The sequence below is a fragment of the Petromyzon marinus genome, chromosome 9 (assembly GCF_048934315.1).
Source record: "Petromyzon marinus isolate PM22_M1 ecotype Great Lakes invasive population chromosome 9, UKy_Petmar_22M1.pri1.0, whole genome shotgun sequence".
Lineage (NCBI taxonomy): Eukaryota > Metazoa > Chordata > Hyperoartia > Petromyzontiformes > Petromyzontidae > Petromyzon > Petromyzon marinus.
Window position 1 is genome coordinate 8,515,663 of NC_133675.1, and position 24,113 is coordinate 8,539,775.

Consider the following 24,113-nt stretch of genomic DNA (forward strand, 5'->3'; position numbering starts at 1 on the left):
AAGCGAAATTACGTTTTTCGAAAGCCTATTTTCAAATTGATTTACATTATAGTACATTATTGGAGGTGCGTTCCGATGGGAGGAAAAAAAACAATTCGGCCCCAATACTTAGCAAAATCAATGCAGCAAACCTTCAAGCACATCTAATCGAAAATCGATCATTTGTATATTGGTCATATTAAAAAAAAACTCCGCAGGGTGGTCCAGCTGAACTTGGAACCCTCATTAAATCCTCTAAAACGTCATATTTTAAAGTAAGCTATATTTATAAGCGCAAAGAATGTGCACATGTAAAACAATGTTAGGGGTCAATTTTGACATGCCTCTTTCCGGACACCTTGACTTTAACTGAATAACTCTTCTTCTTCCGAGTAACCTTGAAAAATCCTGCACAGCCCAGTGTCAAGTGTGATCGACAGCAAAAGGACCTACATTTCGATTTAAAGCTTTCGTGACTGCAAGGATTCATCTTCAACAAAAGGACCGACACGAAGAGCGAGCGTCTCGCGCAACGCACGTGGAGCAGCACTCAGAATCATCACAGCTGTCAACCCATACGGCTCACTCCGTGTTCTAGTACAGGGAACATTGAGTTTTCAGGTCCGTACGGCGTACAGCCGTTTCGATACTAATTAAATGATTACTAATCTATTTTGAGAGAAATACAAATAATTTTAACCGCTCTGACAGCTACAGGCTGAGTGCGGCCTGGAAGCGTTATTATGAAGTAATTGTAAGATGAGGAGATCAATAGGAAGGCAGAAGAAGAGTTGGGGCGAACACCGCGGATCTCACATGATTGGGACAAACGCGTGGAAGAAGAAGGGATCTTACATTTACAATTCCTTAATAGAGGAAACGCATACTAATTAAATGATTACTAATCTTTTATATAATTACAATATCCCCCCCCCCCCCTCTTATTTCTGCACCTGGTGGATTCAGTGATGAAGTCGTCTTGCTCTATTTAAGACTGGAAGCAGGTGGATTGATTCACTATACCTGCAAATCGCCCGATGATGCTGGATGTAATTACCAGCGAAACGTCGTACTCAAATTGTCAATGTTGTGGATTTACTCTCCAACACACCTGTGAGCTGAAGTAGTAATTGGCGCATTTTATTTACGTGACAAATCCCGAACTGATTGGCTTTGGCGGGTGGTGGAGGGTTACGACACATTTGTTCTTACACGATCTAACCCAAAAACCTGTATCATGAAAAAAAATGTTTTGTCTATTTGTTTGTGTTTCTCTCTCGTGATGGGACTTTGTAGGATGAACGTTGAGATGTATATGGTCCACGGGGTGACCGATAAGGTCTGAATTGGTCTGTAATAAGGTATGCAGAATGTGCGCTCGTACAAACGACGACAGACTGTGCATTCTTAGAGACAAACGCATTCCCCGACATTGATGATTGAACGTAATGTTAATGGAATTCATTACCCACAATTTACAAGTTTACGTTGCAGCGAAATTCAGGATAGTGAGTTGCCGTAAAGCGAGTGACAACTGCAATTTTCAACCTCATTTGGAAAGCATAAAGACATATATACACACATATTCTTTGGGTCTTTCGGTAAAGTCACGTAGATAGAGCATTAAAATAATATGAATGCAAAAAAGTGAATACAATTTGAAATTTTTATTCACTTTAATGAAAAGAAAGTGAATAAAAATATGTTTTTAGTTACTTTATTTTCATTTTTATTATTTTATTGTTCTATCTAGGTGACTTTACCGAAATACCCAAAGAATATGAATTCCTGCAGTCACGAAAGCTTTAAGTCAAGATATATACACATTTTAAGTGTTGTACAAGACGTGAACATATATTTTCACCTGTAATAGAACAATATATTGCAAATGTACAGACCCCTTTCCAATCCACTGCCGGATGAAGACGAGACACTTTATAAATGGTTTAAATATCCTGTAACTTGCTCACTGGTGTTAGCTGCGACTAGAAATCGAACTTAAAGGGCATTACCACTCCACCCCAGTATAGAACAGTCGTGGAAATACAGTATACATACCTCACTACCCTCCATGGCCAAATATAAGTGATCGTAAATGTGTTTTTTTATGTTTAATGCAGTCTTGACGAGGTTCGGACTACTTTAAGTTTACATCATTTTTTGTATATTTTTTATTGACAGCACAAAATAAAATGAATTAGAATAATACGTACACAACACATTGAATTGATGTTGGTGAACGACACCACTCTGTGTGCTGACCTCGTGACATTACGGTGGTCAGCCAAGAGCAAGCAGCATGGATGTAAGCATGAGAGGGAGTGCCTTTGGAGTGTGCGCAAGCTGGCCCTAAACCTGAGTCGGGTCAATCCCGCAAAGCTGGCATGGGAATCTGATCAGAGCCCAAGTTGCCCAGGTCACAAACCAAAGCAGATTTCCTCCCAGTGGCTGGAGAACTGCACAATAAGTCTGCCACAGTGGAATAGATATCTGATGTGCAGGTGGTGCAAATGCATCCATGAGCCAGAAGGGCCCATGGGCTAAGAAGACGGGGTAAATTGGACAGGGGGCCCCATTTAGTTCCGAGCACCAAGACTCGTGCCAACCACAGTAGGCCATTCGTCTCCCACACATCGAGATGGTCTCCCACATGGATCAGACCCAGCCACGTGATTTGTCAAATACAGCGAGCTCATCTCCCAGTCTCCCACACACTGTGTTATCTCCCACACATATTGTCTCTGACACAGTGTGATGTGTCCCACATTGTGAAAAAATCATCTGCTAGGATCCCTTGGCCAAGACATGCACGTGGCCAAAATGTGTGGATAATCATATAGCCTCAAGGCTCGGCAAATTCCATGAAACAATGACTTCCAAGACTAAAAAAACCCCGTTTACTCTCTTTTTTTCACAGCCTGCCCTGAAATCCTTTATATAGCTCAAACCTCTCTTTTTATGTTTAAATATGTGCCATTCACCTCTGCTCTCCATCTGGTTCACATTTATCATGACTGTACCAATTCATTCTTGAATAAGAAACCTCTCCTTCAGAATCCTTTAAACTCACCATGGCCTATTTTGCTGGCCATGCCTGTTCATCACTTTTACTCATACGGCCTTTAACCAGCATTTGTGGGTCTCACATTGAGTTACAATAAGATGTTAGGAACTGGCTTCCAAGATGTATACCATTTTCATTAACCATATTTTCGCCAGTTAACTACATTCGCGTGAGATTGGGACACAAGCAAGATATAAACAAAACATGAGGATTCTTAAACTTACTGTTTATAACTTACAATATTTACTTTTCAGTAGATTTCAATAATCCATAAAACATGTATCATAATATACATAGCTAGATTACGTATTTGCTTATAATCATTCAAAGGAGACATACACTGGTCCATGTTTAAAACTACACAATGGGAGTTTAATAAAAGTACGTCCATTAGAGGGCAGTATATAATCAACCAGAGAGGAAAAAACATTGCCGAAGGTGCCAGATAACTTGCGCTAAAACCATTTTTTCACAAGAGAAACGTCGCTCCAAGAGCTTGATTTCGATAGCGGCGTATTTGCTAACCCTACCGATTTAAGCCATCAGCTTAATTTGGTGTACGGCATATCAAATTTCCAAACTAAAAAACGTTGAAAACATTCATGCACTTTTTGCTTTTGAAATCAGTATGCGGTAAGGGGTTTATACATCGTATGTATTGGTATAGGGCCCGTTTTGTTAAAGCATAAATTAAGTCACATAGGTCTACTTTGCCAGACAGGAGGTATCTGAAGCTCTCCTTTTTAAATTCTAATAGAAGCCATGTGGTGTGTCCATACCCTCAACAACTGAAGGTATGTGTCAATTAAAATAAATGACTGAAAGCCTTTTTTTAAATGATTACAGGTTATGTCAACATGGGTTTTTTTCTGAGAATAAAATGTACAAAAGTTAAGACATTAAATATCTAATGGGTATTTTCTAGTTTGATCTCAATTACAATTTGGTGTTACTTGGTACCAAAAAATATATATTTATAAAAGTAGCCAATACAGGATTTGTTGGCAAAATACAATTACAGTATACGTAATAATGAACACATCTAAATTGTTACTTATTGTGAACTTTGCTTTAAAAACCATATATTTGGAATGATAATATAGTTTAGTAAAGTTGATAGATAAAACAAAGTACATACAGACCTTTGTCAATACATTTCTGGATGAAGGCCTCCCCACACCATGTTAATCATGGGAGTTGATTGACTATACTTCTCTATAGTGGTCAGTATGGGTTGGTGAAGGGATATGCATAGGACCAGTTTAGATATAACTCGTCACTGATGTTAGCCGTAGGCAGGTATCTGTGATTTCTGGTTTCATAGTGCGGTACATTAACCATTATGTCACTGCTCCAACTGTTTAATAAATCGTGATTTTGTTTTGAAAATGTGTACCTTAAATTAATGGAAAAATCCTGCACAACATATGGCATTGATTTTTTTTACTTTTATCTGTTTTACTTCCTATTAGTCATGGGAACTCGTGTGGCGGCATCAGTCACCCACACAACATGCGGCAGGAAACCACAATAGAGAAGCTGCCGCCGGAATGCTGACAGCTGGCCCACGTGAATATTCCTGGAAATTTAATTTAAAATTAAACACCAAATGTATTTTCAATCCTTGACTTTCAATTATAAATAATTTATACCTAAGATGTAGACTTCAATACACAAAATGTGCAGGACCTTTTAAAAGTAAATGGCTGACTCCTCAGGAAATAACATGATAACGTAATTAAATTCATTAGAAATTCATATTTTTTTTGCAAATGCATTCAAGACCTACTCTGAAGCAAAACCAGCTTTTTCACTTATACCTTGGTGCATGATTGTGAAATTTTACAATCAAATATTAGCATATTATTTTTGCTTATCTTATGAAGAACACCCAGGCCGAAACATTCATCTTTAAGGGGAGCTTTTCTGCAAAAGCAGTCTCCTCCTAAGGTATGGTGATAGAAATTTTATTTGGTAATACAGCGGCACATGCCACCTTTGATGTCCATCTGGACCCTCCTGTGGTCCATATGTCCTGAGCTCATGGATGGGTGAAAAGCCCTGGGTATATAAATTGGATTGCACATGAAGGGCATACAGTACATCTCAAGCCAAGCATGCTTCAAAGGTAATGTAATCAGCAACTATATTATAAAATTACATTTGCAGAACTGCCGATGTGTCATAACTCAGGGTATGATTGCTTTCAATGTATGTCCACACAATATGTATTGTTTTTGGCTATGACCAAATCACCCAGAATGCACCTGATCTTGTCAGTTCTCTGAAGCTGTGCAGGGTGATCATAGCTGAATTGGTTCTGGATACCCCGCTTCACTAATTGATGACACAACCCTCCTGACCCACACAGCATTGGGAGACCCTCATACAGCAGTGGATTGAATATTTACTACGTGGACTGTTGTAATGGTTTATTAATTGCATAAAGTGTACTGTATATTATTTAATGTTGACATTTAAATGTTGATACTGTATTACAGAGGGAAATAATAATATGATCAACAGGATAAGGAGAAGTAACAAGGATGAGATACAGACATACATTGTGCAATTATCATTGTTTTCCCCATATTTTATCAACGTGTATGGTGAAATATTGTCAAACCAATCCACTACCGACACGACGTGGGGGTGCTTTCATCCACCAGTGGATTGACAAAGGTCTGTCCACACACATGTGTACATATCTCGGCAGATACTCATCTGGTTAAATAAAGTTTACATATACTATACACATAAATGTTGACGATAGGAATGTAATTATACAGTTCTGGCTCCTTGATAAAAGTGCAGGACTATAATATTTTCATAATGCATATTTAAGCTTCTGAGAATGTACAATTCATTATACATTTATAGAGCCGTTTGCATGGGGACTGTAACATCCCCTTGCCTCATTAAGTTTAAATTGTTATTTGCACTTTTCAATTAATTTTTAAATTTACTGTCATATAACTTTTAATTAAATCGTAAAAAAAACGAAAGACTACCGTAAAACTATCCTCTTTGGTCCAAGAAACATGAAACATTTAACTTCATAGGTATATATATACTTATTCTTGGTTCTTTTTTCACGAATTCGTGAACACAAAGACCTTAAACACCACGGCCGAGGTGTTGGTAGGACCAACACCTTGGCTGTGGCAGATCACTGTTATAATTCAGTAGGCTCACATGACATTGACTTCTCCAAGACAGAGGTTCTTTGCAAGCCATCGGGCTACCATAAGAGATTCGTTCATGAGGCTATCCACATATACAAACAGAGACAATTTCAACTGAGAAGATGGATTCTGGCTTAGCAATCATTGGAAGGATTTGATAAACCATTTCAGGTCTTACTTGATTGTTCACGCTTACGGTGGCTTTCAGACAGCATACATTAATTTTTCGTCTCCCCCCCTCCTCTTTTCCGAACATAGATGGACTCGTCCTTCTAAATAAACTGCCAAATCGCTATCCGTGGTGCTAACGTTTTAAAAATAAATAAATACAAACCGCTACTTCTTTCAAATGTTTCTTGCGGTTGGTTTTCACACCTGATGATTGTTTGTGTTACAGTCGAAACGTCGTGATAATTTTATTGTGTTATATATATTTTATTATTTTATTGTTTCCCTTCAACGTGACTTTACCGAAAGAACCAAGAATATGAATCACTGCAGTCACGAAAGCTTTAAATCAAAACTTCATAGGTATGTTTGAGGCGATTGATAACATTATGTAACACAATTTTTGTTCCTGGGTAGTAAGTGTTATTTCGTAATTGCTTGTGCCTAAAACGTATAGAAAATGGCTATTATTCTCCTCAAACTTTGCTTTTGTGACCAGGACAATGATATTTTGAAATGTACCTATTTTCACTGAGAAAACGGGCAAATTTGTGTCTTTTCGTTCTCATAAAGTCAGAAAAAAACATATGAATCAAAATTAACATTTATGTTTACTAAAGTAATACAAAAATGACTACAAAAGATTTAGAAGTGAGTGGTTTTTCGAGATTTGCGATTATACTGTAAATCACTTTCACGAATCAGCCCCCAAATGTAGTCTCCCATCATGTTCTCGTTATACTGTCCTTGGTAGCAGCGTTCAAAGGCCAGTATATCCTGGTGGAAGCGCTCGCCTTGCTCCTCCGAGTACGCTCCCATGTTCTCCGTGAAATTATCAAGATGAGCATCAAGGATATGGACTTTGAGGGACATCCTACAGCCCATTGTGCTGTAGTTCTTCACCAGAGTTTCAACTAGCTCCACATAGTTTTCGACCTTGTGATTGCCCAGGAAGCCACGAACCACTGCGACAAAGCTGTTCCAAGCCGCTTTCTCCTTACTAGTGAGCTTCTTTGGGAATTCATTGCACTCCAGGATCTTCTTAACCTGTGGTCCGACGAAGGCAACGGCTTTGACCTTTGCCTCAGACAGCTTAGGGAAGAAGTATTGAAGGTACTTGAAGGCTGCCGACTCCTTATCTACAGCGCTGACAAATTGTTTCATAAGGCCCAATTTGATGTGCAGTGGTGGCATCAGCACCTGCCGGGGGTCCACCAGTGGCTCCCACTTGACGTTGTTCCTCCTCACAGAGAACTCGGTCCGCTGTGGCCAGTCCCACCTGTGGTAGTGCGCCTTGGTGTCCCTGATGTCCCAAAGGCAAAGATAACAGGGAAAATCTTGATTTGAAGCTTTCGTGACTGCAGGAATCCATACTCTTTTGTTCTTTCGGTAAAGTCACGTAGGTAGAAAAAGAAAACAAAATAAAAATAATATATCACAACGTTTCGATCGCAACACAAGTGGTCATCCTCAGGCAGAAAAAAGAATCCAGCAGTGGAACTGCTGAACCAGCGAGAGAGCTGTTACAACATGTATAACCATATTTAACCTTAAATTTTGATTTAAAGCTTTCGTGACTACAGGGATTCATATTCTTGGTTCTTTCGGTAAAGTCACGTAGAAGGGAAACAATAAAATATTTTTATTATTTTATTGTTTCCCTTCCACGTGACTTTGTTTCCCTTATACGTGACATGAATTCAAGAATATAAATTTATTGTTTCCCTTCCACGTGACTTTACCGAAAGTTTTATTATTTTATTGTTTCCCTTCTACGTGACTTTACCGAAAGAACCAAGAATATGAATTTTATTGTTTCCCTTCTACGTGACTTTACCGAAAGAACCAAGAATACATATATAACCTTGTTGTAACAGCTCTCTCGCTGGTTCAGCAGTTCCACTGCTGGATTATTTTTTTCTGCCTGAGGACGACCGCTTGTGTTGCGATCGAAACGTCGTGATATATTATTTTTATTTTGTTTTATTTTTCTACCTACGTGACTTTGCCGAAAGAACCAAAGAGTATAGCAGGGAAACTTGGTAAAACCGCCTTGGAGACCCATCAGGAACGCCATCATTTTGAAGTCTCCGATTACCTCTTAGCAATACTCATCATACTTCAAGGCATCCAGCAAGGTCTTGATGCTGTTGTAATCGATGCTGTTACCGAAAGACTCAAATAATATACTCTTTGGTTCTATTCGGTAAAGTCACGTAGGTAAAAAAACTAAAATAACAAAAATCACGACGTTTTGGCCACAATACAAGTGGCCTTCATCAGGTGAAGGCACCGGACTGTCCAGAGGACAGCGTTGGAGTGAAGACAGCTAACCTGATCCCATCCGTGAAGGATGTCGTTCCTGACTTACAGTACCCCGGGGTTTACAAATTGAGCTGCACCTGTGGTGACTGCTATATCGGAGAGACGAAACGACATGTCTCTGACCGAATTCGCGAGCACAAATCAGATTTGAAACACGGCAGAACGAATTATTCTGCCGTAGCTGATCACTGTTACAACGCTGTGGGTGATCATGATATAATTTTCTCCGATACCAAGGTTCTTTGCAAACCCACGGGTTTTTATCAGAGATTTGTTCACGAGGCAATTCAGATTTACAAACACAGACACAATTTCAACCGAGAAGATGGTTTCAAATTAAGCAACCATTGGAAAGATGTTCTAAATCGAACCAAACATTAAACTAATTTTCAATGGTACAGTATATTTTTTCAAGTAGTGGTACCCCAAACTTTCGCAGCTTCTTAAAATTCCCTTTTCACACCATCAATATGTAAACTCCCCCTCCCCCCCTCGCCGGCCTGCACATGTTCACCCCCTCTACACCGTTCATCATGCTAAGTCCGCCAATTAAATGCTAATTTTATGCTAATTCCTTTGTCAAGGCACCTTAATTCCTCTCACACAGCTTTAAGGTCGCGGTCTGAGCTTGGCTGTATTCACTCCAGTTCTGTCCTCGAGACAGTCTGGTCCCTTCACCTGATGAAGGCCACTTGTGTTGTGGCCGAAACGTCGTGATTTTTGTTGTTTTATTTTTTACCTACGTCACTTTACCGAATAGAACCAAAGAGTATAGGTATTAAGAGGTAATGCCAGCGAAAGAGCTGCGGTCTGACGGTCACCGTAAAATACAATTAATTAAGAACCGAAATGGTTTAAAACATCTTTCCAATTGCTACGGGTACTTGTTACCATTATGGAGCAGCACGGCTATGAGGCTCCTGGATGAGCTGCCAATGAAGAGGCGCCACTCATTCTAGTTACAGGCGATTCCGATTGCCTCGAACAGACTGGTCACACTGTGGCAGAAGCCGAGCCTATCTTGACGGGTGAAGAAGCTGCAAAAAGGTTGGTGACGCCTGCTCTGATCTGCGACTTGCACACGCTTATCCAACAACAAGTTCCACTTCTTGAGCCTAGACGTCAAAAGCTCGGCATTGGACTTGGTGAGACCAAGATCATTGATCAAATCGTTGAGGTATTTTTGGTTGGGGTAGTATGGGTTTCTCTCCTCAGCTCCACCTCTGAAATTGTCATCTGGATCTACAACGTCTTCCTCGCTCTCTGACTTGCTGCTCTCTTCTAAAGACGGCTGCTCTCTCTGCGGAGGAGTGGGTACGGGGAGCTCATGGCAGTGTGGCACTGGGGCGATGGATGAAGGAAGGTCCAGATACGTGATAGCAGGTGCATTCTTGCCAGTCCGACGTTTGGAAGGGTCTACCATGCAGAAATAGCAGTTGCTTGAGTGGTCAGTGGGTTCCTGCAAATTCTTGGTATAGCGAAATTCATGGCTCTCTTTTCCCCTCTGTACCATCCTACAAAAATACATTTATTTAACCCATATGTGATGTGTAAGAGATTTTCGCAACATTTTTCATATATGATATACTTTTTTCAATAACATTTAAAATTTTAAAACATTTTAAAATTAAAAACTTTTACAATTACATTTTTTAAAACTAATTTTACAACATAAAATTCCGAGCAACAATTGTCCATCTTACCTTGCAGAGTTTTTTTTGCATTGCTCGCAGGTGAAATGAGGTGCCCAGGGTTTGTCTTGATCCCCGACAAGCATGCCGAAATATGCCTTGTAGGCCTCACACATCTTAGCAGATGCTTCCACAGGGTACTTTTTCGCTCTTGTCTTGATAAATTGGCCGTAGACATAGCAAAATTCGTCTGCCAGATGCTTGTAGCCTCTTGATGCCATCTCAGAAAAATGCAGATATGTATCCACTTTGGCAGCTGGAACTAAACTGGACTGGTGGGCTTAAGGCTCCTGTATTTATACTACTATTTATATTACTGGAAAGTTCTAGAATGTTCGAGAAGTTACTCCAAGTTTACTCAGCACTGAATCTATCTGGAATGTTCTGGAAAATATGTAAATTTCTAAATATCACTGTTCTGGTCACAAAAGCAAAGTTTGTGGGGAATAATAGCCATTTTCTGTACTTTTGAGGCATAAGCAATTAGGAAATAACACTTACTACCCAGGAACAAAAAATAAAATACAAATTGTTACACTGTATAATTTATGTACGGTATTAGTGCAGAAATAAAGGTTCAATTGAAGCCAATAATTGCACAAATATTTCCTCAATGTTTGCAGTAGTGGTTTGTAATGCTTTGTTGTCCATTTTAATTTTGTTTCATAATTATTTGCCTATAAAACCTAATGAGCTGCTGCTGTATGTAAAGTTATTTGCTTTGTTTTGCGAGAGGAATATTGTTGACATTTCAATTTACACGTGTCTGTTATGTTACTCGCTTAAAGTTGGGCTTTCCAGCTATTCTAGTAATCGATAACTCGACGAATCGGAGTTAGTCTCACCTTTGTTCCCACTTGGGTATCGGGCGCGGACTTTCACGCTCTGCTTGGTTTGCGGGTGTGGCCACCACGTTAACGCGCCCTAAAGTAATCGACTACAAAAAAAATAGCCGATGATATTTTTAAGTCGTTTGCACGGATTGTTGCATCATAATACCTTGAGAGATGGAGATGTACTGGGGAGGTTTGGCTGATAGAATTAGCTTATGAATGGACGTTAATTTATGAATTGATGCATTGTTGCACCCCTTGTTGTTTATGGTGGCAAACTAGAAATTTGAATCAAAACAATGGGAATGCGTCAATAACTGAATGGATAAAACACTAATGTGGTTGCTTAATTATAATAAAACTAAGAGCAATGGCCCAGAATAACATACATGCAGGTCTAGGGGCAATTTTAGAAGCTGAAAATGTTGATGGTAAAAGACATTTGGCATTAACACTTGTACAGACTTTTGAATTTGCAGTACTGTAGTATGTAATGTCACATGTGCACAAAAGTATATATAGTACGTATATATATTTTATTTTTATTCACGTATAACATACTCTAAATGTTAAGGCAAATGTGCAGCCCTGCAATTGCTTTCATATGTCAGAATCATAAACTCAATTTATACATAAACTTTATCTGATGAGCGATGAAGCTCTTTTTCACGGATGTCTAGTCAGTGCAGGTCAGCAAGTTACATAAACACTGTTGAAGGAAGGGCTTCCATCAGAGGAAGCTTTAGAGAGCAACGAGACGGTATTGGGCTGGACAGATGTCTTGAGGTGCGAGTATTCATGTTTGACCTCACCTCACCATACATGACCTCCTGATCGACGAACTGTAGTTAACTATTTAAACTGCTGGGCGGTCCAAGGTACGGAGTTGGTGGAAGGAAGTGGATTTCAGGAGCTTGCTCCTTATTTCATTTGCCCCTCTGACAGATGTAAACGAACTGGCAATGTCTACATTGCAAGTCTATTGTGCTTAACCACGACACCACGGCAACATCCACACTTGAAAAGCAATTCATTCTAATTTCATTATATTTCATCAGTCATGGGTGATAATTATTTTCAACGTACAAAATTCTATGAGATTGAAGGCAAATGTTCCACTAATGGAGGATATTTTTTCGTTCTAATCTAACTTAAAACGATGTAAAGTGAATGTTTGAAAATGCTTTTCCTGCTTTTTAAAGACTCTCATTATTACAGTTCATGGAACTTACAAATGTGGTGTAAATGATAGTTAAATTAGCTTATTGTAGATATGGGTCTGCATTAGAGTGGCGTGCTGAATGCGAGGATTATGTCTGTCAGTTCTTATCAGTTAAGCCAGGCATTTTTTTTAAAGTCCTGGACTAACAAACGCTGCACACAAAGTGTCAGTCATGATTCATTTATTGCAAGGTTAAATATAGAACCGTTAATACATTCTACAACGAAGTATATCTTGTTCACAAGGACAAACGAAGTGCAGCATGTTACAAGAAACAAGGGACTGGAAGAGACAGACCATAGTCTGTTAACCCCCAGATTGGGGATAACACGTGATGATGACAATTGAAGATAAAGGTAAACGTGCAGTCTTACATTTATTTCCTGTTTGTATATATGTTGAACTTCTTTCGCCCCGTACATAGCCAACCCTGCCAATGCTGGCAGAATGGCCTCCACGAGAAGGATCTCTATAGAGCTCCTTGAAGAGCTCCTTCTAGAAGGTACTTTCGCCTACTCTTAGACATTGGCCAGAGGTCTTGGAAGAGATGGGAATGCCCACACTTTACCCCACCACACGTGACCTGTCAATCAACTGCGGTGTGTCCATTTATATAATTACAACCTGAAAAGATTTCGGTGGATTTAAGCAGCTCGCCATTGAAGCTACAATAAGTGATTGCAAATTGTATGTCATTAATTCAAATGAATACTATTTACATTTTTAAGAGCATATTATTTGTAACTTCATTGTTTTATTGTTATATGTGGAATGAATGGTAACCTTAGATTTTTTGTGTTTAATTATCTATTTTCTGCATTATACACATGCACGCATGCATACGCATGCACATTTTGTGTGTGATCCAGCTGAAAAGGTCAAATTAATGTCACCGCCTCCCACTGGCGAAATAGTTTTCTAATGCTGTAATTTTCCTCTTTCCAGCTGAATTATTCTACTGTGTATGATGGCACTGATACAAATCGAAGTGAAATGAATTGTCTGCTTTAGAGATGGCCACTGCAAGACCATTTGTCCTGTGCTTGAGCCGCTTTATATACTGTAACGACCACGCTGTGGCTCACTTTGAGATTCAGGTTTGTTCTTGCTCACTGAGCTTAAATATACACAATCTTGGCAGCTCCATGGCCCAATAGATGTACGGTTCAGCAGTGACTTAATTGGCCCAGAAACTGATGAATTGAGTAGAAAATGCAACCTGACGTTTCTATACTGTACTGGTTGGCCACATCGCCTAAATCCCTTTCTACGTCGCTTTGTGCAGAAAATAGTAAATAAACATCGTTTCATACAATATTGAACACACAAAGGCACATGTCAATTTTCGTGTTTATATTGTGGAAAAATATTCGCTTGACAAATTGAACGTAAAAAAAAAGTACTTTTGGAAAAGTGATAGGAATTTACTAATGTCTTGGAAAAATGTTGCGGCCATATATAATTATAATAGGAATGAGAGGAATTCATTTTTGAGAAAAACAGAAAGTTCCAAGAAAGCATTTGATGTCTTTTTTTTAAAGCATTCTGCCTTACTTAGTTCTTAGCAAACAGTGAGATATTGCAGAGAGGATCAACTGAAACGTATCCAGGTTGCAGTATCCTGTAAACTCATCACTCACCATGTTTGTCACCGTTCACAGCCTGACACATTAGTCTTTGATGGTATGTGTTATTTGAGCTGAAGCGCAAAAGCTACATTTGGGTATTTTTTCAAATTCTAAAAAAATCCAAAAATCAATCAGTTTATTTAGTTTAACCTCATGATAATTCATGAGATACCAGGATAATAGTCTCATTTGCAAGAGGGACCTGGGTCACCAAAATGACAAAAGCAAAACAAAATGAAATAAAGTGCAACAATGAAGCAAATATAAAGCAGAACAAAAACAAAATATAAAAATTGCATCACATAATTTTTTCTATAAATACAAATCAATGTAAAATCAAAGGTGGAATAAAAAAAAATCCCTGCAGTGAAAATCGGCTCAAGCAGATTATTTTTTTACTGATCGTAGCACAATTACAAAATGTAGTTAAAGAAACATGAAACAGATATTGGGTGACTATAGTGTCAATATGTAAAGAGACAAGGATATATGTCAAGGTTGCTTCCTTAAAGCGTGTTTTCAGCATCGCATCTGTGTACATATGCATGTATGTTCAACTTCTTTAGCACCGTATGTAGCCACCCGTGCCAATCGGAGGTGTGGGGAAGGACAACAACCTAAACATGAAAAGCAGTTCGTGACAAATTTACAATGCTACTTTATCATCAGCAAAAGCCAATGGAGGAAAGCTTTCCCTCCAAGCCGTCACCAGCCATCGTGGTCTCACGATGGAACGATCCAATCTGGCTCCTGCACATGACAATATTTCATGCATAATACACAATGTGGATGAATGCAACAAAATGTTTCAAAGGGGTAAAAATATACTGACATACCTTAAATAATAATGTCAACAATGGTTATGTTAACCAATTGTCAGATACTTAGGTAAAATATATTTATTTTGTTGTGGTAAGTTTAGTGTAATCCATCATTGTTAACATAACATTATTCATTACAATCATCATCGCCATTATATTAATATTGCTGTTTTGAATGTCTTGTATAATGTTCTTAGCTCTTTCGGTAAAGTCACGTTGAAGGGAAACAATAAAATAATAAAATATATATAAAACAATACAAATTCTCACGACGTTTCGACCATAACACAAACGGTCGTCATCAGGTGTGTCGGTTCGCCTTAATTTATTTATTTTCAACACAGTGTATTTATTTATAAAAGAAAACGTTAGCGCCACGCGCAGCAATTTGGCAGTTTATTTAAAAGGACTAGTCCATCTATGTTTTGAAAAGAAGAGGGGGGAGACGAAAAATTAATGTATGCTGTCTGAAAGCCACTGTAAGCGTGAACAATCAATTAAGACCTGAAATGGTTAATCAAATCTTTCCAATGATTGCTAAGCCAGAATGCATCTTCTCGGTTGAAATTGTCCCTGTGCTTGTATATGTGGATAGCCTCATGAACGAATCTCTCATGGTAGCCAGATGGCTTACAAATAACCTCTGTCTTGGAAAAGTCAATGTCATGTGAGCCTACTGAATTATAACAATGATCTGCCACGGCCGAGGTGTTGGTCCTACCGTGTTTAAGGTCTGCTTTGTGTTCACGAATGCGGTCCGAGACATGGCGTTTGGTTTCTCCAATGTAACTACTACCACAGAGGCAACTTAGTTTGTAGACACCAGGGTACTGTATGTCCGGAATCACATCTTTTACATCACACTATATTATGCATTTTGTTACATCTGAAAACTTTTATTGGCGGTGTGTATACGAATGTACTTTGACTGAAATGCACATTGCCTTTCAGTGGCATGGAACATGCTTGGGGGTATATTGTGAAATAGCAGGAAAGGCATCCTGTCTTGGCAGTGCTATGAAATCTGATTTTTTTTTGCTGAGCCGGTAAAAAGAGACATGCTTTGAGAGATATAATTCATGGATGAGTAGATCCAGGGTAGATTGGTATACCAGCCAATTTCTGTTCGGTAAGCCAGCACATGCACAGGCAAGGAATAAATATCCTCGGGGGCAGGGGAGAAGTCAGTCGGGAATGGGTTGGGTGGGGGCTTTGAAAAGCATTTTAAAATGAATTACAGTATTGTTAAAAGTATGAATCAATCTCATTTTGTGGCATACACAGTGCCACAAATGTCAACATCAACAGAATTAGAGTACAAAAAAGACAATAGGACGATAAATAAAGCACAGCGGTTCGAATACAATTCCACTGAGGCTTAAAATATACATGACGTTAAGCAGGCTTGACATTTAAAAGCATTAAGCCAACTGGTAGCATTCCAACAGGACATGTTTCTGGATACAACAAACAGGCGGCGTGTGTAAAATGGAGAGATGTTTTTTTTGAATTCGACTCAGTCCTGACAGTTTGGAAAAAAATGAAGGTTTTTACAAAGATAAACATACTTAAGAAAACGTACAGACAAATGAACGAAGAATGATTATCTTATTACATTTCACAAACATGACGGAATTAATGGCGATCTTCATATTCACAATGCTTGAATTATAGTTTACGATTACCGTTTGTCTATTTGGTTCCAGATTTTATGATTCCGACTTATGTTTATGAAAAATAAATGAAATTCCAGCTCTTCTCAATCCACGAATGGATTAAGGCCTCCCCACGCCATGTCAGTCATGGGAGGGTTTTTTAAAATCATACTTCACCACGCTGGTGAGTGCATGTTAGTGAAGTGGAGGGGAGGGCAGGATAGGTTCTGATATCCCTTGCCACTGATGTTAGGCATGGCCGGGAATCGAACTGGTGTCGCTTGATTCCTAATGCAGCACGCTAACCACTGTGCCCCCTACTCAATAGTTTGAAGGAACAAAAATCAGTATGTATGGCTGTTGGCTCACAGAGGGCCCTGTTTGTAATGTCACTGAGATTGTGCTTTTCTTTGTTGTTGCAAAAGTGCAGCTTTTTTTTTCTCAACTATTCAACATCCCAGGAGATTCTAGCTGCGTAAGAACAACTCAAATGGTGCGTGGACAAGGGGAAGTTGTGGGGGGGGGCTTCTTTGCCGATTGAAAGAGGACAATGGAATTGAAATAAAAATGCATTTTAATAATTTAACTCGTCACTCTGACGGGGTGACGCGGCTTGTCACATTGTTGAGTGTCTTTCGAGCTGTAACGTTTTTGCGGCTCATTTGATTTAATATTTGTTTTCTTACGTTCTCTTGGTCAGCGCAATGGCTAGGCTTTACTTCTCAACGGCAGGTGTAATTTAATGAGTTTAGTATGTAAAGTGAAAAAACTTGGCCATTATACAGTAATAAATACAACTTCCAGCCTGTCCACAGCATGAAAAAATATATCATTTTAAATTGCAGTAATGATATACAGTAGTGTAGCATTACTTACAGGTGAGTGTGCTGTGCTATGAACTTGCTTACCCGAGTTCGATTCCTGGCCACGGCTAACATCTGTGACGAGTGATATCCCAGCATGGTGAAGTAAGGTCACAACCCCTCATAGCTGACATATGGCCTCGTAAGGCCCTCGTCCATTGGTGGAGTGAAAATAGCCGAAATGTATTTCATATTATTCACTACTAGAATTAGATAATGTATATATGTTGACATTCTTTCGCACTGTACGTAGCCAACCGTGTATTACTTAAGTAAAATGTTACATGTGTGTATGAGAATTAAGCACTTACAAACAATAAATAGGAATTAGGTATACTTTTAAGTGTAGCTGTTCAGCATTCCTTTCAGATTCTTTCTCAGGCACACTGAATACACCGAATACCTTCCAGCGATGGCACAATGTTGCTGTTTTCATATATATGGTGCAACTGGACACATCCCCACTGCAGGGGCTGGGAACTTCTTGACCTGGGATTGAACTTGTAACTCTTAGCTGAAAGGGTACTGGATTACTCTGTGACTTTTTCACCTGTCACGATTATATATGCTATATATGCATAACATGTCTGTGCCCTGTGATAATATAACAAAATGGGTAGTAAATCTTAGCATTTATTTGCCAAGTTTCAAAACAATTTCAGGAGCATTTGAGTGTGTATTGCAATAGGTAACTGGAGCAGCAGGACTACACATACATAACAAAATATAAATTGCAAATGGGCAGGATACGCTATGAAAACAACAGATGAGGGAAGGATAACTTTTTATTTTACCAGTTGCGTAGCTCTTTTCCAGAAGCGACATGGCCACAAATGATAGCCTCATGAAGTGGCTTATCACGTGGAAATTTATAGCAGCCAAATACTCTGAAACGCATGTATCTAAACGTGGAGGGAAAACCAGAGGACCCAGAGAAAAATCCAGGTGACCACGGGGAGAACATGGAAACTCCAAATTTACATCCATCAGGGTTGGGATCGAACCCATGCCCTCCTGTATACCAGGCAAGGGAGTAAACATCTCGCCACAACGGCGCCAAAATAAACGAATAAGTGGATACCGAGAGAAGGCAAAAGAAGCAAAGCAAGATGGAAGAAGGAATGACAGCAGCAAGAAAAACTCGAAAAATTTGGAGGCCACTCTTGGACAGGAGCAACAAAGGAGAGGAAGGAATGGAAGAAAATAGATGACTTTGCCCAGTACAGAAAAAAATAAAGGCTGACAACAAAAAAATAAGTATGTAATACACATTTGTAGTAAAGGTGTGTAGGGAAAAAATAATGATGTAATGTACAGATTCTAGGTGCATTTAACAAAAAACGATTGATGATGACTAAAACCGAATAAATATTTACGTATTACTATACAGTACTTTTAAATATTAGTTAGAATGTCCCAATTATTCATTCATGATGCTCGGGACCAAATCACTTGCATTGCACCCACATCTCTAGGATCTTGGAACCTAAGAAAATGTGAACCTGATTAGCATTTGGATGAGTGACCACCGGAGCTTGCCAGGGGTTGTAGACATTTCGCTGTGAGGTGGCCAAAAGGTTGCAGTGCTCAATGTCACCCCCTTGTATATGTGGGGTTTCTCCAGGTATTCCTTTTCTTCCCACGTGCCAAATGCTAATGGTAAGACTTAGTGCAGCTCTCCTGGGAAAATAATTTGCATTCTTATTGTCACATACATTCATGATGTGTTTCATCGTGCGTTTCATTTTTAATGAGAATTAGTGGAAAAAAATAGAAAATGTTTGACTGTTCAAAGCAAATGCCTGTTGTGAGAAATTCAATGCATATCTTGTCGTCCACTTGGCTTCGTAACTACGTCTATGTTATTCGGCAAGACAGTCAATTCCTTGTGGCTGATGTAAGGCTAATGTATGACCTTTCCAACACCCAAGCTTGAAGTATGGCCCTCTGATCTGTGAGCATGCTGCACAGAGTCTACATCAATCTGAAAATCAATATGATGGTAACATAACACCTTCCATTTGCAACGCGAATAGTGATGAATTTTACAACTGTTAGAACAATGTTTCGTTTAAGTAACATATTATTATTTTTATCCAATACAATGTCATCATCTTCATCATCTGTGATCAATCCGCTGTTGGATGAAGGCTTCCTGAAGCTGGCGCCCTCTCTCATTGTCTTGCGAAGCAACTGTCCATATAGCTCCTGCACACGCACTTATGTTTTATTTCTCCAAACCTGTGACCGATGTAATTTCAGGTGTGTTCATCACTAGTCTGTACTATTGTGCCCTTCTAGTATTGTTTTCTGCCCAAACCCACTTATATTTCTTCACAGAATTATGTCATTAACCTGCATTTGTTCTCTAACCTATATGTTCCTCTCTCTGCCTCTCAATGTAAAAGGTCATTCCAAGCATGCCCAATGCCGTAAGTACTTCGTTTAATATTTACGCCAGTAAAAATTCCTTACGTGAAAAACAAGTTGCTGATAAGGATGGGAAATACTTGGTTTGGTTTCTTTGCAGCAAATCTGCAGCTGGCATAGCAACATTCCATTACAGTAACATTTGGACTTCACATCCCAGTGGGGTTTTTATAAAGCAGTGATTATTTTCACATCCCTGCAGATGGAGAGCACCATTGCACAGTGACCCTTTGTTGACAGCCCGAGTTTAGTCGCTTCGGAAGTGCTCGTAGTGACAACTGTACAACAATAAACGTTCTGTTTTTCTCGGCACAGCTGCACAGTACATTTCCTTACATGGTTAACAAGCGGCTTTGTTGTTCGCTCCGCTGTAACCATGCTTTCGCTTGTAGGGCTTTAGCTTTGTAGCTACACGTTTCATATCAGCAGCAGCAGCGGCAGCTGCATGCAGACCTCAAGAGTACAGCTTGAATACATGGCCACAGCCATGTATCGTGGTCGTTATCGCCATCGTCAGCTATGGTCAACCCAATGCTGGGAGAAGGCCTCGACAATCAGCTCGTGTGCAGCACCTGCACACGAGCTGATTTCATCGCTCCATCTCCCCCAGTGGATGTTCCATTCCTTCGCTAACACTCCATCATTATTCTTGACCCATCAATCCCACCTAAGCTTACTTACCTTTTTTGACAATTTGAAATGTTGCAGTAAATATACCTAACACATTTTTTTATAGCCACATTGTTTGTTTATTCCACTGCTGGATGAAGGCATATTGGTCATGGTAGTAATTTGGCCACACTTTCCCATGCTGGTGAGTGCGGGTTGGGGAATGATAGGCAACATGACCAGTTCAGGTATCCATTGCCACTGATGTTAGCCACAGCTGGAAATTGAATTCAGGTTTCTGAGTTCATAACACATTGCCCCCAACACTCGGCTACTGCTTCTCCAGTCGCACTATACAATTTTTTGTAAATTGTGCAGTCGGCAAGCTTAGCCCACTAATAAACTCCAGTTGTGTATTTCAAAAATCCCAACAAAGATAAATCCTTACCATTTAGGCTGTACTTAAAACATATTTGTTAACGAGCCTTAAAACATTCATTTTCTCATTGGTACTTTATCTGCGAATTTTATTTTTAGAATGATTATGGAGAAATTAAACATGTAAAATCCTGCATTGGTGAGATTTATGTCCTCTTAGACATTACATCAGCACATTCCATTCTAATTCGCAGCCCCAGCAATGCCCTTTTCTTCTTAAGTAGAATCATTATGCTGTAACCATAAATGTTCTGGTATATTAGGCATTCCACTGGGTAATGAAATAGTAATTATTGCCACATGTGAAGGCAGCATCTCAACATTTTTGGAACAACTCTACTCTACATTCGTAAGGTATATATTACCTTCCCTTAGCTGCTGCTTGTAATCTGCTGAATTGTGGACTCGCAAAGGTTAATGGCTAAAAGTGTAGTCATATAATGAAGCTCTTTGGATTTACAAAGGCAACGTTTTCTGGTTGTTATCTTCCCTGTGCAGTTGTACATTGCATTGCACATACAAACATTTTTTTCAGACTTTTTCAATTTAAATCAATGCAAGTGATTAAGCCCTCAATGAAGCTGTCAAGGTTATTATCATTGTAGCACGATACCTGTCCTGCGCCCCGCACTGACCAGTGTGGAGAAGTATGGTCAAATAGCCCCCATCATACCACGCTGCATAGGGATGCCATATTTCAGCAGTTTATTTTCAATTGGACTGTGCATATACCTGCACACCATACCATTGTAGGATAGATATGTTATGTTGTTCTAAAATATTTGAAGAATGTCTGCCATGCTATCATTTAGCACGTGTTGTACTTGGAGAAGAGAATATTTTTGGATATAATTTCAAATAGCGAGACCTTGAAAAGCAATCTGTCTGATGCCACTTACAGGCCACTTGGCCCGGTCTCCTTCGCGAAACAGAATGTACGTTTTATTTGGATGGGCCAGAAAAAAAAGATTTAATTTGTAAATGTATGAGCGTAGTCTAACAAATAACTGCACAAATCTGGCTGTCGCCTGATGAGTCTGGTTGTAATTACTCGAATTGTAAATGTTGTGGATTTACTAGTAACGAATTGGCATGTTTTGTTGACGTGAAAACTCTTACTAATTGGCTGTGTCGGGTGATAGCGGGATTAACGACACATTTATATTAACGCGATCTAACCAAAAACACCTCCATTATGGACACTATTGGTCGCGAAAGCCTAAGTGTTCAACTAATGAAGTTATAAAACATAATTTGTGTAATTCCAGAAACGTACCAGACATGGATACAATTATGCAATAATTTACAGCCAGGATTGAAGGCCTAATCCAGCTGCATAGATCATAAGGCTCGCTTAACCATACTTCACCATGCCGGTCAGTGTGTGTTAGCAAGGCTGCTTAGGACCGGTTCGCCATGTTACTCTCCCTATGTTTACCGTGGCCGGGATTCAAATTGAGGTGGCCAGGTTTATAGCACAGTGCGATGACCACTGCAGAAAAGGCTGCGATGGCTGGGTCATGTAGCCCACATGCCCGGTCACCGCATACCCAAGCAGCTTCTGTTTTACCGCATAGAGGAGGCTAAACGGGCACGAGACGGGCTGGAGAAGAGTTGGACTGATGGGGTATAGGAGGATGTGGAGCTGAGTGGACTTGCCAAAGACTGGTACCAGCGGTGTCAACATCGGCAGAGGATTGACACTCACAACAATGAGCAGAATGCCGGCCGCTTGAAATACATCAAGTTGGCACAGTAGGGGGCACAGCTGGTGCATCTGTACGTCATCTCAGTCAGTCAACCCATGGCACTTGGGTTTGTCCCATGACCTCCTGTCAGCGAACTTTGGACACTTCACGTGGCCTCAAAGTGCACCTGGCCTGGTATAGGCCCCATGGTAACTTGTGTTGTTATATTAACGCTATCTAACCAAAAAACCCTCTAGAATGAACTTTTGTTGTTGTTTTTGCTCTTTGTTTTGGTGCCACTTCTGACTTCGTTTATTCGTTTTTTTTATTTTGCTTGGTAGTAGGGTCTTCATTTGCTTGGTAGTGGCTCTATATGGAATTTGATGCTTATATAATTAATGCACAGTGTTATGGGATGCTATTAGCATGAATGACTCTATATAAAATGAAAGTATTATTATTATGAAAATGAAGTGAAATGTATCATCAGAATGCAGTGAAATATATAATTTACCAGAGTGGACGTAGTAAGATGTCGCTATATAAGGTGTATTACATCTATGCAATTTTTGAACGTGCCCAAGAGGGCATCTCAATTTAGTGAGCGGTGGAAGTTTGTTAGCTATCACTGTTCACTCTTGATAGCATAGAGGTTACAGTAATTTTTAAACATGATGAGGAAGGCCCTTCAAACCCTTTAAAATAAAATTACATTCCTATTATATATTTTTTTTACATCAGTGAGGCTTTTTAAAAATGTCTCTTCTTAGTTGACGAGTAATAACTGCTCTGTATATTGTTGTAACTTGCTGACCCGCCCCTACTGGACATGTGAAAAATAGATTCATAGCTAATCGGATTCCTCTAGAACAAAGAAGATTCGGATTCTGTAACCTTACCAAAACGATACTCTCATATCTGTTCTTCCCACGTTCCTGAGCTGTTGTTGCTTGCCATTTCAAGCCTATGGATCAGTTACATTTTATGGGGAGCTTTACTATTTACTGCCCAGGATAAAGTTGCTGTTGGCCTTTTCTGAAACCTAAATTTTCCGATAACATTTCTTTTCTGAACACCACATGCGTTCATGGCTCCACATTTACAGACATGTCAGGGCTTAGAAAGGCTCCGTGTCTGTACACAAGGGCAGTTGTTAAATTCAACAACTGCTCGACTTGATACAAAACAGAGTGCGACTGTTTATTTTAAACGACAGACTATGCCGTTTTCTCGTATGTATGTTGAACTTGTTGCACCGTACGTAGTCAACCGTGCTGTTTAAGAAGAATAGTACCATATCCACCACAATAATTGCAAAAATAAATTGTGCAACTTCATGTACATTATTACATTATAAAAACATATTTCTCCAATGAGTATTACAGTTGTACTGCGTATTATGCAACATGCAGTGCATTTTAATGTTGCGAGATTACACATTGTGCACAATCTATCCAAAATAAACCAACTATTAATCAGGCGTATTAAAATACATATTGGACAATATAGTTGGA